Below are 22,604 nucleotides of genomic sequence, written 5' to 3'. Positions count from 1 at the left end.
ATCCCTACCCTGGGGGTGGCTAGTCCTATTTATAGGCAAAGGCCCTGGGCCTCTTCCCAAATATTGAGCGGGAAGGGCGCCAACAATTGGCCATTTTGAAGGGGAACGACGGGTACACTTATCCTGACTAAAGTTGGTCCTCGCCTGTCAAAGGCTCTGGTGGTGACGCCGGCTTGGGCTCCATGGTAACCTCCATCCTGCCGTTGGACTGGTCTTGGTCTTGTTGCACCGAAATGGATGCCTTTGCTTGATTCTCTTGCCTGCGCTTGCTCCCCTTGCACCAAAGAGGAAAGGAGGACACTACGCGGGCTGGCGCCCGACTGGCGCCCTTGGTCGTCATGGCTTGGGTCATGGGCACCTCGCGAGGTATCCTGCCTTGAACTCTCCGCCTCCTCGTGAACCATCCTGATGAGGCCGTGCCTGAGGAAGCTCCTTGTCGTCCGCCCCGTGAGGCTTGGCCCCTCGCGAGGATCTTGAGCCTGTGTTGATGAAGATGGGCTGTGCTGGGCCCCCCTTTGAGCCACGCCGCAGGCCGCAGGCAGGCAAGTCTGGGGACCCCCGTTCCCGCCGACAACAACTAGGAGAAAAGTATTAATAATAAATTTTAACCATAGCATTAAACTTTTGGATCTAATCAGTCCCTTACGGAATAGTCCATAAACTATGGTTTAAGCTTCTGTCACTCTCGTAACCCATCATCTAATAACCCATCATTCCCTTAGCCCAAATATGGTGAATTGTCATGTAGTTGATGTTCACATGACACCACTAAGGGAATCACAACATATATACTACAAAATATCGAACACATATCAAGTTCAGATGATAACTTGCAACCAGATTTCTCCCGTGACCTCAAGAACAAAAGTAACTACTCACCAATGATAATCATGCTCAAGATCAGAGGGGTATTAAAGAGCATATTGGATCTGAACATATAATCTTCCACTAAATAAACCATATAGTAATCAACTACAAGATGTAATCAACACTACTAGTCACCCACAAGTACCAATCTATAGTTCCGATAGAAAGATTGAACACAAGAGATGAACTAGGGTTTGAGAGGAGATGGTGATGTTGAAGATGTTGATGGAGATTCCCCTCCCCAAGATGGGAGAGTTATTGGTGATGATAATGACGATGATTTCCCCCTCCGGGAGGGAAGTACCCGCGGCGGAATCGCTCCGCCGCAGGGCGAAAGTGCTCCTGCCCAAATTCCACCTCGAGATGGCGGAGCTTCGTCCTGAAAGTCCACCCCTTATTGTCTTAGGTCAAAATGACTTATATACCAGAAGATGGGCACCGGAGGTGGGCTGAGCTGAGGACAACCCACCAGGGCACGCCTGGGGGGCCTGGCACGTCCTGGTGTCTTTTGCTCACTAGGTGGCCCCCCTCTGGTAGTTATTTGCTCCAATATTTCTTATATGTTCCATAAAAGTTCCTCGTGAAGTCTCAGCTTATTTGGAGTTGTGCAGAATAGGTAGCGTGACGTAGCTTTTTCAGGTCCGGATTTCCAGCTGTCGGAATTCTCCCTCTTTGTGTGAACCTTGCATATTATGAGAGAAAAGGCATTAGAATTACTCCAAAAAGCATTATTATGGATGAAAACATTATAAATAACAGTATTTAAACATGATGCAAAATGGACGTATCAACTCCCCCAAGCTTAACCTTGCTTGTCCTCAAGCGAAAATCAAAATCAAAAAACATGTCCACATGCTTAGAGAGAGAGGTGTCGATAAAAACAAAATACGGACATAGAAACATCATGTAAATTATTATAACATCAACAAACTTAAACATAAAATTTTTTTCATAGAATTTTATCATATACTTCTCATGAATAAGTAACAATTCATCACAACATTGAAGTATAAAGCATAAACTCTATAGAAGCCAACAAACTATGTTCTCAGTGAACTTCGCAACTACAATTCATCATCTTTTCAGGAAGGGTCACGTATCTGAGCCTTTAGGCAAGTCCACATACACAACCATCATATAGTCTGCTATGATTGCTAACACTCACCGCATACACGTGAGCAAAACGTTTCATCTGGACACATAGAAAGATAGGGGCTTATAATTTCTCCTCCCAACATATTCACCTCAAGGGTGATGTCAACAATAATAACTCATGCTACCCATATCCAACTGGATATATGTGCCTAGATCTTTCATCACCGCATGATGCTTGCCAAAAGAGAAAAATAAAAAGGAATAGAGAGAAAAACTTTGACTCTTGCATGAAAGTAAATACATAAAAGTAAAAGATAGGCCCTTCGCAGAGGGAAGCAGAGGTTTCCATGCGCTTTTTGTTTGTATGCTCAATCCCTTAGTGCAAAAGAATGTCACGTTATATTGCCCCTTATGATAGCACCCTTTATTATGCAGTTTGTCGCTTTTATTCCTTGCCATCACAAGTTCATACAACGCTCAATTTACTCTTACACTAAATGATTTAACACTCTTAGAAGCAATTTGTATTGCCTTATTGCACAAATGATAACTTACTGGAAGGATCTTACTCAATCCTTAGGTAGGTATGGTGGACTCTTGAAAATAAGATTTGGGTTTGAGGGTTTTTTGATGCACAAGTAGTATCTCTACTTGGTGCAGAATTTTTGCTAGCAAAGATAGGGGGCAAGCACCACATGTTGAAGGATCTATGACAATATAACTTCTATGTGAATATGAGCAAACATAAATCATTAACTTGTCTTCCTTGTCCAACGTCAACAATTTTGGCATATAATATTTTGATGGGGGCTCACAATCACAAAAGAATTCCAAGATAGTGTATTTGCATGTGAATCTTCTCTTCCCCTATTAATTCTTTCATGAATTGCATCATTGAACAATGCTTTGTTTGTCAATCTCCAATAAAATTCTCTACTTATACTTTTCCTTATGTGGTGTCATTACTTACCATAAAATTAGCATATGATCTTTTCATTTATTTCCTTTTCTTTTTATTGAAACACGAAAGTAACGAAAGCAAAACTCAAACTGAACTTTATTATATATCTCGCACATGATTACAAGGATAGATCACTAAGCAAACACTCAAAAAGAAAGGATCGAACTAAACTTTTATTCATCTAAAGAAAAAAGATAACTATGGATCAAACTAAGGTAAATAAAGGCAAAAGATAGTGGAGGTGATACGATACCGGGGAACCTCCCCCAATCTTGGTGCAAGCCAAGGGTAGTGCCCATACCCGATACTCAATTTTCTTTTGGTGATGAAGAAGGAGGTGGTGGTGATGAAGTGGAGATATTATCCTTCATGACCAAGAGATTCTCCAATCTACAGACGACGCCCCGAAGGAAGATGATGTGCTCTTGCAACAGAATATTTTCACGAGTGAGATATTTATTTTGCACATGAACTGTTTCAATGAACCAAAAGGCTTCAATCTTAGTAGGGGTAAGATGCGCACAGTAAGGTTTAAGGATATCTTCTTATTCCTCTCGGCAGGTAGGGCTTGCTCGACCACCGGCGCTAGATATCCAATGGCCTCCTAGTTCTTGCCCCCTTCGAGAGGTTCTTCGGGCCCCTCTCTCTTCAGCTCGATCTTCATTAACCAAGCATCCTCTTCTACTTGTTTGGAGGAGGGAGAAGACATGATGCGTGGCTTAACAGATCTGACTAAAAACAACAAGAAAAGAAAACAGAAGATTTCTCCGTGATATGGTGGTCAATAGGTTCGGGCAGTATATAAAGATTTTTTATCTTGAGAAACAAGAAAACGGAAGAAAAGCGGAATCCGGAAGGTACCCGAGGTGGGCACAACCCACCTGGGTGCGCCTGGCAAGCCAGGCGCACCCTGGTGTCTTGTGCCCACCAGGAGTGCCTTCCTGGTTGTTTCTTATTTTCCTATTTTTTATATTCCAAAACGGACAGAAAATATTTTTGCAGATTTTTCGGAGTCCGTTTACTTACCGTATCACGTACCTCCTCTTTTCACGATTCTGGAGTGTTTCAGAAGGTTTCTTTTATGTGTTCTTCCAGCGTCATAGTTTGTATAATATTGCTTTCAACATTAATGGGCGTACTTGAGATATAATGTTTTATTCATTGCCCATTAACAACCTTCGGGTTAATATCTTTGGAATTATTTATTTTGATAGCTCCAGACCGATAAACCTCCTCGATAACATAGGGTCCTTCCCATTTGGAGAGGAGTTTTCCTGCAAAGAATCTGAAATGAGAGTTGTACAAAAGAGCATATTCGCCAACCTTGAACTCACGCTTTTGGATTCTTTTATCATGCCATCTTTTAACTTTTTCTTTCAATAACTTGGCATTTGCATAAGGTTGGGTTCTCCATTCATCTAATGAGATAATATCAAATAACCTCTTCTCACCAACAAGTTTGAAGTCATAGTTGAGTTCTTTAATTTCCCAATAAGCTTTATGTTCTAACTCAAGAGGCAAACGACAAGCTTTTCCATAAACCATTTTATAAGGAGACATAACCATAGGATTTTTATATGCTATTCTATAATCCCAAAGTGCATCATCTAATTTCTTAGACCAATTCTTCTAGGACCTATTGACAGTCTTTTGTTAAATTAATTTTATTTCTCTATTGCTAAGTTCAACTTGACCACTAGACTGAGGATGGTAGGGGAATGCAATTATAGGGTTAACATCATACTTGGCAAGCATTTTACAGAAAGCACCATGAATTAAGTGTGAACCACCATCAGTCATCAAATATCTAGGGACTCCAAACCTTAGGAGAATAACTTCTTTAAGAATTTTAATAGAGGTGTTCTGATCAACACTACTAGTTGGAATAGCTTCTACCAACTTAGTAACATAATCAACAACAACCAAAATATGAGTATACCCATTAGAGGAAGGAAAAGGTCCCATGTAATCAAATCCCCAAACATCAAATGGTTCAACAACAAGTAAATAATTCATAGGCATTTCTTGACGCTTACCGATATTACCTATTCTTTGACATTTATCACAAGATAAGATGAACTTATGAGCATCCTTGAAGAGAGTAGGCCAATAAAACCCATATTGCAATACCTTGTGAGCAGTTCTATCTCCAGCATGATGTCCTCCATAAGCTTCAGAGTGACATTTCTGTAGGATTTGTCCCTGTTCATGCTTAGGTACACAACGTCTAATAATACCATCTACTCCTTCTTTATAAAGATGTGGCTCATCCCAAAAGTAATGTCTTAAATCATAGAAGAATTTTTTTCTTTTGTTGGTATGTGAAAGTAGGTGGTAAATATTTAGCAACAATGCAATTAGCATAGTCAGCATACCAAGGAGTGTTATGAGAAACATTTATTGCAGCTAATTGCTCATCAGGAAAACTATCATTAATAGGTTGTGGGTCATCAAGAATATTTTCAAGCCTAGACAAGTTATCAACCACGGGGTTCTCTGCTCCTTTTCTATCACTGATATGCAAATCAAATTCTTGTAGCAAGAGAACCCATCGAATAAGACTAGGTTTGGCATCTTTATTTTCCATAAGATACTTTATTGTAGCATGATTTGTGTGAAAAATTACTTTTAAATCTACAATATAGGATCTAAATTTATCACAAGCAAACACCACTGCTAGAAATTATTTTTTAGTAGTATCATAATTTCTTTGTGCATTGTCTATAGTTTTACTTGCATAGTGAATAACATTCAGTTTCTTATCAACTATTTGTCCCAGAACAACACCAACAGCATAATCACTAGCATCACATAATTTCAAAAGGCAAGTTCCAACGAGGTGGTTGAACAATAGGTGCAGAAATTAAGGCTTTCTTGACTGTTTCGAAGGCTTCTAAACAATCCTCATAAAAAACAAAAGGAATATCCTTTTGCAAAAGATCTATAAGAGGCCTAGAAATTTTAGAAGAGAATTTGATAAATATCCTATAGAAACCAGCATGACCAAGGAAACTACGAATACCTTTGACATCTTTAGGACATGGCATTTTCTCAATTGCATCAACCTTAGCTTTGTCCACCTCAATACCTCTTTCAAAAATTTTATGGCACAAAACAATACCTTCGTTAACCATAAAATGGCACTTCTCCAAATTCAAGACAAGATTTGTTTGCTCACATCTCTGCAAAACTTGATCAAGATGCTTAAACAATCATCAAAAGACTTCCCATAAACAGAAAAGTCATCCATGAAAACCTCAACAATCTTTTCACAAAAGTCAGAGAATATAGTAGTCATATGATGTCTACTACACAACCTTCTTCTTGTAGACGTTGTTGGGCCTACAAGTGCACAGGTTTGTAGGACAGTAGCAAATTTCCATCAAGTGGATGACCTAAGGTTTATCAATCCGTAGGAGGCGTAGGATGAAGATGGTCTCTCTCAAACAACCCTGCAACCAAATAACAAAGAGTCTCTTGTGTCCCCAACACACCCAATACAATGGTAAATTGTATAGGTGCACTAGTTCGGCGAAGAGATGAAGATACAAGTGCAAAATAGATAGTAGATATAGGTTTTTGTAATCTGAAATAATAAAAACAGCAAGGTAGCGAGCGATAAAAGTGAGCGTAAACGGTATTGCAATGGTAGGAAACAAGGCCTAGGGTTCATACTTTCACTAGTGCAAGTTCTCTCAACAATAATAACATAGATAGAACATATGACAAGCCCTCAACATGCGACAAAGAGTCACTCCAAAGACACTAATAGCAGAGAACAAACATAGAGATTATGGTCGGGTACGAAACCACCACAAAGCTATTCTTTCAGATTGATCTATAAAAGAGTTCGTACTAGAATAACACCTTAAGATACAAATCAACCAAAACCCTAATGTCACCTAGATACTCCATTGTCACATCAAGTATCCGTGGGCATGATTATACGATATGCATCACACAATCTCAGATTCATCCAACCAACATAAAAGTACTTGAAAGAGTGCCCCAAAGCTACTACCGGAGAGTCAAGAACGTGTGCCAACCCCTATGCATAGGTTCCCAAGTGTCACGAAACCTGCAAGTTGATCACCAAAACATACATCAAGTGGATCAATAGAATAACCCATTGTCACCACGGTTATCCCACGCAAGACATACATCAAGTGTTCATAAAAGACTCAATCCAATAAAATAGCTTCAAAGGGGAAACTCAGTTCATCACAAGAGAGTAGAGGGGGAGAAACATCATAAGATCCAACTACAATAGCAAAGCTCGGGATACATCAAGATCGTGACATAGAGGAACACGAGAGAGAACACGAGATAGAGAGAGATCAAACACATAGCTACTGGTACATACCCTTAGCCCCGAGGGTGAACTACTCCCTCCTTGTCATGGATAGCGCCGGGATGATGAAGATCGCCTCCGGTGATGGGATCCCCCTCCGGAAGGGTGCCAGAACAGGGTCCCGATTGGTTTTTGCTGGCTACAGAGGCTTGCGGCGGCGGAACTCCCGATCTATCTTCTGTTCTGGAAGTTTTAGGGTACGTAGGTATATATGGGTGCAGGGAGAACATCGGTGGAGCTACGGGGGCCCCACAAGGCAGGGGGCGCGCCCAAGGGGGGACGGCGCGCCCACACCCTCGTGAGCACCTCCCGTATCTTCTGGCATGGGGTCCATGTCCATCAGGTGGGTTTCCTTCCAAAAATAACTTCTCCAGTTGATTTCGTTCCGTTTTGACTCCGTCTGATATTCATTTTCCTCAAAACACTGAAATAGGCATAAAACAACAAATCTGGGCTGGGCCTTCGGTTAATAGGTTAGTCCCAAAAGTAATATAAAAGTGGATAATAAATCCCAATATTGCCTAAAACAGTAGATAAAGTAGCATGGAGCAATAAAAAATTATAGATACGTTGGAGACGTATCATCATACATCTTTGAAAGGTAGCAAGTGCATTGCCTAAACCAAAAGGCATACGTCTATAAGCATAAGTTCCAAAAGGACAAGTAAATGTGGTATTTTCTTGATCAGGTTGAGAAACATGTATTTGTGAAAAAATAGAATATCCATCAAGGAAGCAAAAATGTCTGTGCTTAGATAATCTTTCTAGCATTTGATCAATAAAAGGCACTGGGTAATGATCTTTTCTAGTTGCTTTTTTTATTTTCTAAAGTAAATTACCATTCTATAGCCTGTAACAATTCTTTGTGGAATAAGTTCATTCTTATCATTAGGAACAACAGTAATACCTCCTTTCTTAGAGTCACAATGAACAGGACTTACCCATCTACTATCAGTTATAGGATAGATTATACCTACTTCCAGAAGTTTTAATATTTCCATTCTTACCACTTCTTTCATATTCGAATTTAACCGACGTTGGTGATCAACAAAGGGTTTAGTATCAGGTTCCATATTAATCTTGTGCTGACATAGAGTGGGACTGATGCCCTTCAAATCATCAAGAGTATACCCAATAGCAGCTCGGTGCTTCCTTAGAACTTTCAATAATCTTTCTTCTTCATGTTCTGAAAGGTTAGCACTAATAATAGTAACAGGATATATCATTTTCTCAGAGAGAACTGGGAGGACCCGGACGAATGCAAGTTTTGAAAAACATGATGATGCAATGCACATGATGACATGTCAAGATGTAACACGCAAGCGAATGACATGGCAACAACGACGAATGACTAGAAGACACCTGGCTCATCGGATTCGGGGTGTTACAACTCTCCTCCACTAACAAGAGATTTCGTCCTGAGATCTTAGGAACGATACGGAAGATAAAGAGGAAGAGGTGAAACAAGAACACAAGAGAGAAGATGAACAAAGTTGAGAGCACTCGCGTAGAAAAGATGAACGGCGAATATGACGAGAATGAAAAGCTCAAGAAACAAGATAGACTCTAAAACCACTCCGGTTAGAACAAGATAGAAAAGGAATAAGAATGAAAGAATTTCAGCAGCACTCCGGCTGAAAATGGAAGGAATAGAACAAGAACTTCACAAGATGGAATGACACTTGACGAGATGAACAACACGATGCCTCCGAAAGAATTGAAATAGTGCAATGAAAAGAACATATAAGAGAACAACAACTTCCACCACGAACGAATTAGATAACATCCTTAGAAGGGAGGATTAAACGGAGTTGTTGAGAAAATTAACAACAACAAAATAAGCTTGTTGTGGACTTATGGAAAAATATCTCAAAACTTGAGGTGAAATTATACCACAACCAAATGTCTGAATAGCTGAGAGGAAAAGAAATGAAAAACTCCACTTCAAAAGAATACGGAGAATTATTTGCACTTCGAGATGCAAGAAGAATAAAACTTGAGCACCATCAACAAGAATCTTGATGAACTCTTGAAGAATGAATTAAATCATGAAGAACCACCATGAAGAACTCCGGTGCCAATAGGATAATGAGATAGAATTGAATGATGAAAAGAATATGATTCAAGCCTTGCGGTGATTTAGATGGAGGTTCGCGAAGAGGCAAGCGAGAAAACTTGGAACTCCGGAAAAGATGAACAACTTAGAACCGAGAGATTATCCATCATGAACAAATTCCGAAGGAAGGAATTAATCAACTTGATGAAAGAAGAATAAGAATTATGTTATGCTTATCCTTCACCAATTTAATTGATGAGAAGCAACGGATTGCATACTACTTATTCTTGTTGGAAAAGGATTAAGGGGTATATGGTGCAACCTTGAGGAAGGTCTTCAACGAACCACCGGTAGGATTGGAAAGAACGAATGAATTGATATGATAACAACGGAAAAGAATTTTTGAATGAAACACCATACGAATTCAAAAATGACTGATGAAAGAGAATGAATCATCGGGAAGAATTAGAAGAACAAATATGATCAATGGGATTTAGATGTAAAAGAACGAAGAGATCACGAGCTGATTAAAGAATACTTGACAGATGCGCCGGGATAATTGGATAACGATAGCTGGAATGTGAGGACGAAGAATTCTTCCGGAATGATGGCCTCCGGTGAAACGAAACAGAAAATAGCTTCTAAGATACTTCGGATGGGTAAGAAAAGAATTGCACAACTGGAAACAATAAGAGGATAGCGACAACCTAGCACCACAAATCTCCGAGAGAGCGGACAAGATTTAGAGGAAAACTCTTCTTCGATCTTCAAACAACGATGAGAAACACCACCAAAATTGCTGACACACTCCGGGATAAAGGGAAGTGAAGAGGTTGAGCCACCAATGAAATGATTTGAAATCGATCTTGGAAAGGCATGTGACTGATGAAATTCATTCTTACGTCAAACTTCGAAAAGAATGTAGTAATAACTCTGGAATAATTAGAAGAGTCAGGTAAGCTCCTGGGAAAAGACTTGTGGGTTAGGGCCCACTAAAAGAAAACACTGTTGAAAAAGGATTGTTGAAGAGATAGATGATGCACCGAAACAATTGAAATACTTGAATGAGGTGTCAACCTCTAATTAAATGGAACACAGACGAATCTCCTGAGATGTCTTCTGAACTCCGGAACGATTAAATGGCGAGAGGCGAACGAGCAAGGGGATCACTTGATCCTAGGAAAAGAATATGATCAACCCGAAAAACTTGAATTGAATCCACTGGAAAGAAAACAAGAGGAATCAATGATGAACTTGACGAGAACTCACCGGTTGAAATGATTGAGGAAAGACTGAAGAGGCTCCACATGAATGAAATTGATGCTTGAAAGAGACTCAGGCTCTGGGAAGAAAAAGGGGTGGGAGGGAGGGAAAAACAAGGCAACTTAGGGGGAGAACTGACGAATAACTTGAAGAGAAAACACCAGTTGAAATAATTGAGGAAAGAATGCAAAGGCTTTGCACAAGTATGATGGATATTCGATTACGACTCCGGCTCCGAGAAGAAAAAGGGGTGGGCGGGTGGGAAAAAGAAAACAACTGAGGATTGATCTTGCAAAAGATGAAGAGGCTCGAGTCAACTTGACGAGAAATACACCGCATGAAAAGAGCTGAGACCCAACGATCGAAAAACCAACTGCATGATCCTAAAGAAAATTTGAATGGAAAGAGTAGAAGAATCAAAACGCCCACGTCAATATTCCTCACCAGAGCGACGAAGGGGCTGAGGAGTAAAAATAATTCCTACTCTCTGATGTAACTAGACTCCGAAAACAATTTCTTCTAGACTCAACAACGGCCAACTACGGTCAAACAAGGGGGGGCTCCTATGGTCGGTCGAGGCTCTGATATCAACTTGTCACGCCCAATATGTGACTCTATCATAAGTGAACTCGAAGGTCCCACCAAGGATAGAAGCGCATATTGGAGACGCTTTTGCAAGGTGAATATCATTACATCATACCATTACATAATAGTTGGGGATACATACAAAAGCCATACAATGCCACATGAATACAACAACATCATACTCAAGAGCAACATCCGACTACAGATGAAACACGAACATAAACTCAAACGACATCCACCCTGCTAGCCCAGGATGCCGACCAAGAACCTATCCCCTGAACAAAGAAGAAGCAAAAGAAGAACGCCAAAACAAGTAAACATCGCTCTCGCGTCTTGATCATCGCATTACCTGTACCTGCAACTGTTGTTGTTGTAATCTGTGAGCCACGAGGACTCAGCAATCCCATTACCATGGGTATCAAGACTAGCAAAGCTTAATTGGTAAGGAATGGATAAGTGGTGAGGTTGCAACAAGCGACTAAGCAAGTATATGGTGGCTAACTTACGAGTACGAGAATAAGATGAGAAGCTATGCAAACGGTCATCCACTAGTAATGATCAAGAAGTGATCCTGAACTACTTACATTCAAACATAACACAAACCGTGTTCACTTCCCGGACTCCGCCGAGAAGAGAACATCATGGTTACACACGCGGTTGGGTATTTTAATTCGAATCTGGTGTCAAGTTCTCTACAACCGGATATTAACAAATTCCCATCTGCCACATAACGGCAGGCACAACTCTCGAAAGTTTAAACCTTGCAGGGGTGTCCCAACTTAGACAATCACAAGCTCCCATGGTCAACGAAGTATATTCCTTCTCCCGGGAAGACCCGATCAGCCTCGGAATCCCGGTTACAAGACATTTTGACAATGGTAAAACAAGTCCAGCAAGATCTCCCGACGTGCCGACACCCTGATAGTAGCCACGCGTATCTCGTCTCAGGCCACGATCGGATTGTCCAAACTCCCAGTAGGCCAATCGCAGAGTTGCCCCTGGCGGCCACCGGCGGTTGACAGGTTGGACCAACACTCAGAGGAGCACTGGCCCGGGGGTTGATTAAAAATACTAGGGGGCGGTGAAAATCCCCTATTTAAGTTTAAGTTGTTTTTAGGCAAATGGTAAAACCAATGTTGGGTCTTGCTGGAGGGGTTTTATTCAAAGTGAACTGTCAAGGGGTTCCCATAAACCCGACCGCATAAGGAACACAAAATCAAGGAACATAATGCCGGTATGACGGAAACTAGGGCGGCAAGAGTGGAACAAAACACCAGGCATAAGGCCGAGCCTTCCACCCTTTACCAAGTATATAGATGCATTAATTAAAGATAAGAGATATTATGATATCCAAACATAATCATGTTCCAACATGAAGCAATCTTCAACTTCACCCGCAACTAACAACGCTATAAGAGGGGCTGAGCAAAAGCAGTAACATAGCCAAACAACAGTTTGCTAGGAAGGGTGAAAAGGTTAAAGGCTGACATAGCAATTTGGGAGGCTTGATAAACAAGTGATAGGTAGCGCAACATAGCGATAGAACGAAGCAACTAGCATAGCAATGATAGTACTGAGATCCAGGGTAGCGGTCATCTTGCCTGAAATCCTGCTAGGAAGAAGAACGAGTCCGTGAAGAAGACGAACGGACGAAGACGAACCAAGCAGACGAATGAACCTCCACGATCGCAACAAAACAGGAATTATCGAGAAGAAGCACAACCGGAAAGAAGCAAACAACATGGTAAGATGCTCAACCAAGTATGATGCATGACAAGAATATATGATGCTACTCATGGCAAGAGATGATACAAACAAGAACAACACATCAAAGCAAGTTTAAATGAGGTCGGAAGCAACATATAACAAGTCCGGTAAGTCCTCATATGCAAATTTCGAAATTGGTCCAGATCTGAATAAACCTTATGTTCAAGTAGTTAAACAGCAAGTTAAAATGGAGCATGATGATCCACGCGAAGTTCTAGTCAAGTTACATATAAAGTTCATTTAATTCGGAGCTACGGCCTAGAAGATATGAGCAAAACAAGTTAAACATGGCATTGATGCAAAATGCATTCAAACAACAAGCAAACACACCCAGAACAAGGATTCAACATGACAATATGAAACTACATGCAATTCTAAGCAAGTTTCGTATAGAGCATGCTCAAAATGGAGCAACGGTGCAACACATACACTCTAAACAAGATATAACAATAATCTGCCCAAAATAGCAAGTAGGCACTTTGCAAACATCAAAACAACATACTACAGGAATAATATGAGCACAAACTTGACATGCACTTCATGTACAGATAACATACTTAAATATCATTAAGTTTCAGGTTCATAGGCATCAAGATTAAACCAATATATGATCAATGCAAAATGCAACTTTATAACACAGGAGCATATACATGAGCAGAGTTAATATGATGGCAACTTGAGAGCAAGAAAGAGACAAGCTAAGGCAAGTATATATAGAAACCAAGGGCATGGCATCAAAGCACACATAAAAAGGATAAAATAACATCAGGGCATCATCTACATATGGCTCATGGATTAGTGCGAACCGACATGACAAGATTGAATGTTGAAATAGTTTCAATAAGTGTAAAATAGCAACATTGTGATAGTATGTTTGCAATTATGGAACAGTGGCATATGGAGTCCCAAAATTATCAAACATGGCATGTGAACAGAGTACTCATAGCATACTTCAAAACATGTAATTGGAGAATCTCCAGAATAAGCATGTATCAACTAATATCAAGCTCACAACAAGGCATCATGAAGTTAACAGAAATCTGGAACATTATATAAGCATGTTCATGGCAATGAAGACATATGCTACTGGACATATATGAGGCATAAAAAGGCATGGCATGAAAAATCTTAACCTGTACAACAAAAATGTCAACTAAGCATCTCCATATTATGCATGGATTAATTGGTAGCATCGATCAAACATGGCAACATGATATGACAGAAATAGACTTGACAGATCATTAACGTCGAGTAGCCCACTTCACAAGCTTAATGCACTCACTACAGGGCATATCAAAATACATGGTTCCACCCCTGTAAATATGGCATGATTATGCTCCTAGAACATATAGACATCATACTCATAGGATGCACACACAAAATGCAACAAAAATGACAAATCAGCAAGTTATAGTAGTTTTCAGCAGTTAACAGCAACATGCATTTCTGCAACAGGGATTAAGATATCTATATGCACCCTAACATAAATGCAAATCACACCAACATGTATATCATGAAGAGCAGAACATGTGCATATCAAGATCATCATCATAGGATCAACAGGGACAAAGTTATAGCAATCACCAGATACATACATGATGTTAACAAACAACAGTTTTCAGCAGTTTATATCAATTAGCAGTTTTGCATTGAAGATTAAGGCATCAAGATTAACAGCAACATGAATGCAAACTACTCCATCATGTAGAGCACTCTGAGATGAACATTTCCATATATCATGCACTCCAAACGTACCAACATGCACAAAGCTACGGCAGGTCAAAATAGCACACATGAGATGAAATATTTCAGGACTTGGCCATTTTCCAAAAAAAATAGGATGAGCGCAATATACTATAATGTGCACAGGGAGGGGTTTAGGTGGTGGCTCACCATGGGTTTGGCCCAGGTCAGAGGAGATCGGGCAGGCCGGCGGGACGACTGGGCCGGGCCGTGTGGGGGAGATGGGTTGGCCTGTTCCTGCGGCCAATGCACGTGTGCAACACCGGCTCGAGCAACTCCTCTGCTCAACCCTGAGCATGATGGTGGCATCGATCAGCGAGGCGGTGGTGCGAGGCCGGGCGGCGAAGACGGGTCGCCAGCAACAGGGATGGGGTAAGGACAGCGGGATCCGGGCGGCGCCGGATCTGGTAGGGCGCAGGACGGCAAGGGAGCGTCGGGCGCCCATGGTGGAGTTCTTGAGAGAGAGAGATGGACCAGTGAGAGAGAGAGGAGAGGGACAGAAGGAGGGCAGGGGCGGTGGCATGACCTGCGGCGGAGGGATGCCAGCGGCGGGGCGAACGGACCCGGGGCGATGGGGTGAGGTGGCGGTGCGGGGTCAAGGCGGCGAGGCGACGCTGGAGGCGGAGATAGCGACGCTCGGGAGGAGCTGCGGGAGGCCGCTGCGGGGGTTGCGGCAGCGGGGGTTTTGGGCCCAAGCGGGCCCTGGATGGGCTCTGCAGGGCCGCATGGTGGTGGGAGGCACGGTGGCTGCGGAAGGGCGCCGACTGGTTGGGAGGTTCCCCGGCAGTTCGATCTGGCCGCAGACGGCCGGGATCAAGGCTCGCGAGCCGACCGGTGGCTAGCGACGTGAAGTGGCTCGGATGGCAGCGGCGGCTCGCCAACTGGCGGGGAGGGGTTGGACGGGCGCGGAAACTAAGGAGGCTAGCGGCGGCTATGGGAAGAAGTAGGGGTAGGGGTAGGTTGAGGGCTAGGGGATGCCCAAAATGGACTAGGGGTGTCCATATATAGCAAATTTGCTAGGGTTTGCGGGAGTTTAGGGGTGTTTCGGACCCTCCGATGATGGTCCGATGGCTCTAGTTGCAAGGGGTTTGTGGGCTGGATCTGTGGGCTGTGTAGAGGGGCCTTGGGCTAAGAAGAGAGAGAAGTACAGCGGCCCGCCAGCATTTTCGGAGACCGAAACGTCCGACGAAGGTACCGGCAATGGTACCGCTATATGTTTAACAGTTGGGCTACCAGACGAGCTCCAAATGCGACAAAACATGAGAGGCGGTTTACCTACACTATAATAAGACCGCACACCAACTTTCACCCCATTCCGAGAACATTTTTATGCCACTTATAAAATAATATTTCGGAGGTGCCGCGGGCGCGTGCGAGTGTGAAAAGGCTCGGAACCGACAACAGACAGAATTGGGAGGACCCGGACGAATGTAAGTTTCGAACAACATGATGATGAAATGCACATGATGACATGTCAAGATGCAACACGCAAGAGAATGACATGGCAACAACGACGAATGACTAGAAGACACCTGATGCATCGGATTCGGGGCGTTACATTTTTTTGGTGAAAGTCCAATTTCAATCGATCCCAATTCCAAGATCAAATATCATCGCATAGACTATACCATGCCATTGCTTTCCCCTTCAAAGATAAAGGGAAAATCTTCTTCTTAGCTTCATCTCTGTGTAAACCTGCAAGCTTAAATAATCCACAAATTTCATCCACATATATCAAGTGCATATCAGGATGTTCGGTTCCATCTCCTGCATAAGGATTAGCTAGTAATTGTTCTATCATATCCAAAGGAATTTCATATTCAATATTTTCAGTAGGTGCAGTGGGTTGAGGGGAAATTAATTGTGGTTCCGATCGAGGTGAAGATACCCTGAACAAACTCCTCAAAGGATTGTTCTCCATAGTAACAAGTGACAATAAATTTCAGCACGTAGTAATAATTTTTACTTACCAATTTCCACTTACCAAGAGTGCTTCACTCCCCCGCAATGGCACCAGAAAAGAGTCTTGATGACCCACGAGTATAGGGAATCAATCGTAGTCCTTTCGATAAGTAAGAGTGTTGAACCCAACGAGGAGGAGAAGGAAATAACAGGTGGTTTTCAGCAAGGTAATGTCTGCAAGCCCTGAAATTGTAAGTAGCGAGTAGTTTCATAGCAAGATAATTTGTAACGAGCAAGTAACGATAATAGTAACAAAAGAGCAGCAAGGTAGCCCAATACTTTTGAGGAAAAAGACAGGCCAAAATGGTCTCTTATAGTAAGCAAAGCGTTCTTGAGGGTACACGGGAATTTCATCTAGTCACTTTCATCATGTTGGTTTGATTTGTGTTCGCTACTTTGATAATTTGATATGTGGGTGGACCGGTTCTTAGGTGCTGTTTTTACTTGAAAAAACCTCCTACTTATGATTAACCCCAACGCAAGCATCTGCAACTACGAGAAAAGTATTAAGAATAAATTCTAACCATAGCATTAAACTTTTGGATCCAATCAGTCCCTTACAGAATAGCGCAGAAACTAGGGTTTAAGCTTCGGTCACTCTCGCAACCCATCATCTAATAACTACTCCACAATGCATTCTCTTAGGCCCTGGTGAAGTGTCATGTAGTCGACGATCACATGACACCACTAAGGGAATCACAACATACATACAAAATATCGAAGACATATCAAGTTCACATGATTACTTGCAACAAGATTTCTCCCGTGGCCTCAAGAACAAAAGTAACTACTCACAAATTATTATCATGCTCAATATCAGAGGGGTGTAAAATATCATATTGGATCTGAACATATAATCTTGCACCAAAAAAACCATATAGTAATCAACTACAAGATGTAATCAACACTACTAGTCATCCACAAGTACCAATCTATAGTTTCGGTACAAAGATTGAACACAAGAGATGAACTAGGGTTTGATAGGAGATGGTGCTATTGAAGATGTTGATGGAGATTGCCCTCGCCAAGATGGGAGAGTTGTTTGTGATGATGATGATGATGATTTCCCCCTCCGGAAGGGAAGTTCCCCTGGCGGAATCGCTCCACCGGAGGGCAAAAGTACTCCTGCCCAAGTTCCACCTCGAGACGGCGGCTCTTCATCCTGAAAGTCCTCCCCTTATTTTCTCTAGGTCAAAATGACTTATATACCAGAAGATGGGCACCGGAGGTGGGCTGGGCTGAGCACAACCCACCAGGGCACGCCTGGGGGCCTAGCATGCCCTGGTGTCTTGTGCTCACCAGGTGGCCCCCCTCGAGGAGTTATTTTATCCAGTATTTCTTATTTATTCCATAAAAATTTCCCGTGAAGTTTCAGCTTATTTGGAGTTGTACATAATAGGTAGCCTGATGTAGCTTTTTCAGGTCCAGATTTCCAGATGTCGGAATTCTCCTTCTTTGTGTTAACCTTGCATATTATGAGAAAAGGCATTCGAATTACTCCAAAAATCATTATTACAGATAAAAACATTATAAATGACAGTAGGTAAACATGATGCAAAATGGATGTATCACTTGGCACAAAAGTTTCTGTCTTTCAGGAAGATCAAATCAACTATCACCGTAAGCCATCCCAAAGGCCTTATTTGGCTCAAACACTAATTAAAACATAAAAACACATCTAACCAGAGGCTAGATGAAAAATTTATTGAAAAAAAGAACCAAAAAAGAAAGAACAAAAATCCTCTCATTGGGAGGGGATCAATCTCCATCAACATCTTCACCAGCACCATCTCCTCTCAAACCCTAGTTCATCTCTTGTATCCAATCTTTGTACCAAAACCTCAGATTGCAACCTGTGGGTTGCTAGTAGTGTTGATTACTCCATGTAGTTGATGCTAGTTGGTTTATTCGGTGGAAGATCATATGTGAAGATCCTTAATGCATATTAATACCCCTCTGATTATGAACATGAATATGCTTTTTGAGTAGTTACGTTTGTTCCTGAGGACACGGGAGAAATCTTGCTATTAGTAGTCATGTGAATTTGGTATTCGTTCGATATTTTGATGAGATGTATGTTGTCTCTCCTCTAGTAGTGTTATGTGAACATCGACTAAATGACACTTCACCACTGTTTGGGCCTAGAGGAAGGCATTGGGAAGTAATAAGTAGATGATGGGTTGCTAGAGTGACAGAAGCTTAAACCCTAGTTTATGCGCTGCTTCGTAAGGGGCTGATTTGGATCCATATGTTTCATGCTCTGGTTAGGTTTACCTTAATACTTCTTTTGTAGTTGTGGATGCTTGCAATAGGGGTTAATCATACGTGGGATTCTTGTCCAAGAAAGGTCAGTACCCAAGCACCGGTCCACCCACATATCAAATTATCAAAGTAACGAACGCGAATCATATGAGCGTGATGAAAACTAGCTTGACGATAATTCCCATGTGTCCTCGGGAGCGTTTTCCTTCATAGAAGAACTTGTCCAGACTTGTCCTTTGCTACAAAAAGGATTGTGCCATCTTGCTGCACCTTATTTACTTTCATTGCTTGTTACTCGTTACAAATTACCTTATCACAAAACTATGTGTTACCGATAATTCCAGTGCTTGCAGAGAATACATTACTGAAAACCGCTTGTCATTTCCTTCTGCTCCTCGTTGGGTTCAACACTCCTACTTATCGAAAGGACTACGATAGATCCCCTACACTTGTGGGTCATCAAGACTCTTTTTCTGACGCTGTTGCTGGGGAGTGAAGCGCCTTTGGTAAGTGGAACTTGGTAAGGAAAAATTTATAAAGTGTGCTGGAATTTACTGTCACTTGTTACTATGGAACATAATCCTTTCAGGGGCTTGTTTGGGGTATCTTCACCCCAACCAGTAGAGCAAAGAGTTGCTCCTCAACCTACTGAACCTACTGAAAATGTCTACTTCCAAATTCCTTCAGGTATGGTAGAGAAACTGCTAGCTAATCCCTTTACAGGAGATGGAACATTGCATCCCGATTTACACCTAATCTATGTAGATGAAGTTTGTGGATTATTTAAGCTTGCAAGTATGCCTGATGATGTTATTAAGAGCAAGGTATTCCCTTCATCTTTGAAGGGAGATGCATTGACATGGTATAGGCTACGTGATGACATGGGATCATGGAATTACAACCGATTGAAATTGGAATTTCAGCAGAAGTTTTATCCTATGCATCTTGTTCATCGTGATCGTAACTATATATATAAATTATGTCCTCATGAAGGAGAAAGCATCGCTCAAGCTTGGGGGAGGCTTAAGTCAATGTTATATTCATGCCCCAATGATGAGCTCTCAAGAGAAATGATAATTCATAATTTTTATGCTCGGCTTTCTCTCAACAATCGCTCCATGCTCGATACTTCTTGTGCTGGGTCTTTTATGATGAAGCCTATTGAATTTAGACGGGATTTATTGGAAATATATAAATTCAACTCTGAGGATTGGGATCTCAACTAAGGTAAGGAGTCAGGTATGACACCTAAGTTTGATTGTGTTAAATCTTTTATGGATACCAATGTCTTTCGTGAATTTAGCACTAAATATGGACTTGACTCTGAGATAGTAGCTTCTTTCTGTGAATCATTTGCTACTCATGTTGACCTCCCTAAGGAGAAGTGGTTTAAATATAATCCTCCCACTGAAGTAAAAGTAGTTGCACCTATTAAAGTTGAATAAAAGACTATCACTTATAATGATCCTATCGTTCCTGCTACTTATATTGAGAAACCACCTTTCCCTGTTAGGATAAAGGATCATGCTAAAGCTTCAACTGTGGTTCATAAGAGTAATACTAAAACACCTACACCACCTGAGCACATTAAAATTGAACCTAGTATTGCTATGCTTAAAGATCTCTTGGCTGATAATATTGATGGGCATGTTATTTACTTCTGTGATGAAGCCGCTAGAATTGCTAGACCCGATGCTAAGAAACATAGACCTGTTGTAGGCATGCCTATTATTTCTGTTAAAATAGGAGATCATTGTTATCATGGCTTATGTGATATGGGTGCTAGTGCTAGTGCAATACCTCATTCCTTATACAATAAATTATGCATGATATTGCACCAGCCGAGATAGAAGAAATTGATGTTACAATTAAGCTTGCCAATAGAGATACTATTTCACCAATTGGGATTGTTAGAGATGTTGAAGTCTTGTGTGGGAAAGTTAAATATCCTCCTGATTTTCTTGTTCTTGGTTCCCGACAAGATGACTTTTGTCCCATTATATTTGGTAGACCCTTCTTGAACACTGTTAATGCTAGGATAGACTATGAAAAGGATGTCGTTACTATTGGTTTAGGGGATATGTTTCATGAGTTTAATTTTGCTAAGTTTCATAGACAACCCCATGATAAAGAATTGCCTAGTAAGGATGAAATTATTGGTCTTGCTTCTATTGCCGTGCCTCCTAATGATCCTTTAGAACAATATTTGCTTGACCATGAAAATGATATGTTCATGAATGAAAGAAGGGAGATAGATGAAGTATTCTTTAAACAGGGACCTATTTTGAAACACAACTAGCATGTTGAAATTCTAGGGGATCCTCCTCCACCCAAGGGTGATCCCGTGTTTGAGCTTAAACCACTCCCTGATACTCTTAAATATGCTTATCTTGATGAAAAGAAGATATATCCTGTTATTATTAGTGCTAACCTTTCAGAGCAGGAAGAGGAAAGATTATTGAAAACTCTGAAGAAGCACCATGCTGCTATTGGATATACTCTTGATGATCTTAAGGGCATTAGTGCCACTTTATGCCAGCACAAAATAAAATTGGAGAAAGACGCCAAACCAGTTATTGATCACCAACGATGGTTAAATCCTAAGATGAAAGAAGTGGTAAGAAAACAAATACTAAAGCTCCTCGAGGTAATTATAATTTATCCCGTTGCTGATAGTCAGTGGGTAAGTCCTGTCCACTGTGTCCCTAAGAAGGGAGGTATTATTGTTGTTCCTAATGATAAAGATAAATTGATCCCGCAAAGAATTATTACATGTTATAGGATGGTAATTGATTTCCGCAAATTAAATAAAGCTACTAAAAAAGATCATTACCCTTACCTTTTATTGATCAAATGCTAGAAAGATTATCCAAACATACTCATTTTTGCTTTCTAGATGGTTACTTTGGTTTCTCTCAAATACATGTGTCAGTAGAGGATCAAGAAAAGACCACTTTTACTTGCCCTTTCGGTACTTTTGCTTATAGACGTATGCCTTTTGGTTTATGTAATGCACCTGCTACCTTTCAAAGATGTATGATGGCTATATTCTGTGACTTTTGTGAAAAGGTTTGTGAGGTTTTCATGGATGATTTCTCCGTTTATGGATCCTCTTTTGATGATTGCTTGAGCAACCTTGAATGAGTTTTGTAGAGATGCGAAGATACTAGTCTTGTCTTGAATTGGGACAAGTTCCACTTTATGGTTAATGAAGGCATTGTCTTGGGGCATAAAATTTCTGAAAGAGGTATTGAAGTTGACAAGGCTAAAGTTGATGCTATTTAAAAGATGTTGTGTACCAAGGACATTAAAGGTATAAGAAGTTTCCTTGGTCATGCCGGTTTTTATAGGAGGTTCATTAAGGACTTCTCTACAATCTCTAGGCCTCTAACTAATCTGTTACAAAAAGATATTCCTTTTGTCTTCGATGATGATTGTGTAGAAGCATTTGAAATACTTAAGAAAGCTTTGATTTCTGCACCTATTGTTCAGCCACCTGATTGGAATTTACCCTTTGAAATTATGTGTGATGCTAGTGATTATGCTGTAGGTGTTGTTCTAGGACAAAGAGTTGATAAGAAACTAAATGTTATTCAATGTGCTAGTAAAACTCTAGACAATGCCCAGAGAAATTATGCTACTACCGAGAAATAATTTCTAGCAGTTATATTTGCTTGTGATAAGTTCAGACC

This window comes from Triticum dicoccoides, chromosome 4B (genome assembly GCF_002162155.2).
Source record: "Triticum dicoccoides isolate Atlit2015 ecotype Zavitan chromosome 4B, WEW_v2.0, whole genome shotgun sequence".
NCBI lineage: Eukaryota > Viridiplantae > Streptophyta > Magnoliopsida > Poales > Poaceae > Triticum > Triticum dicoccoides.
Note: the sequence above shows the minus strand (reverse complement) of the source record.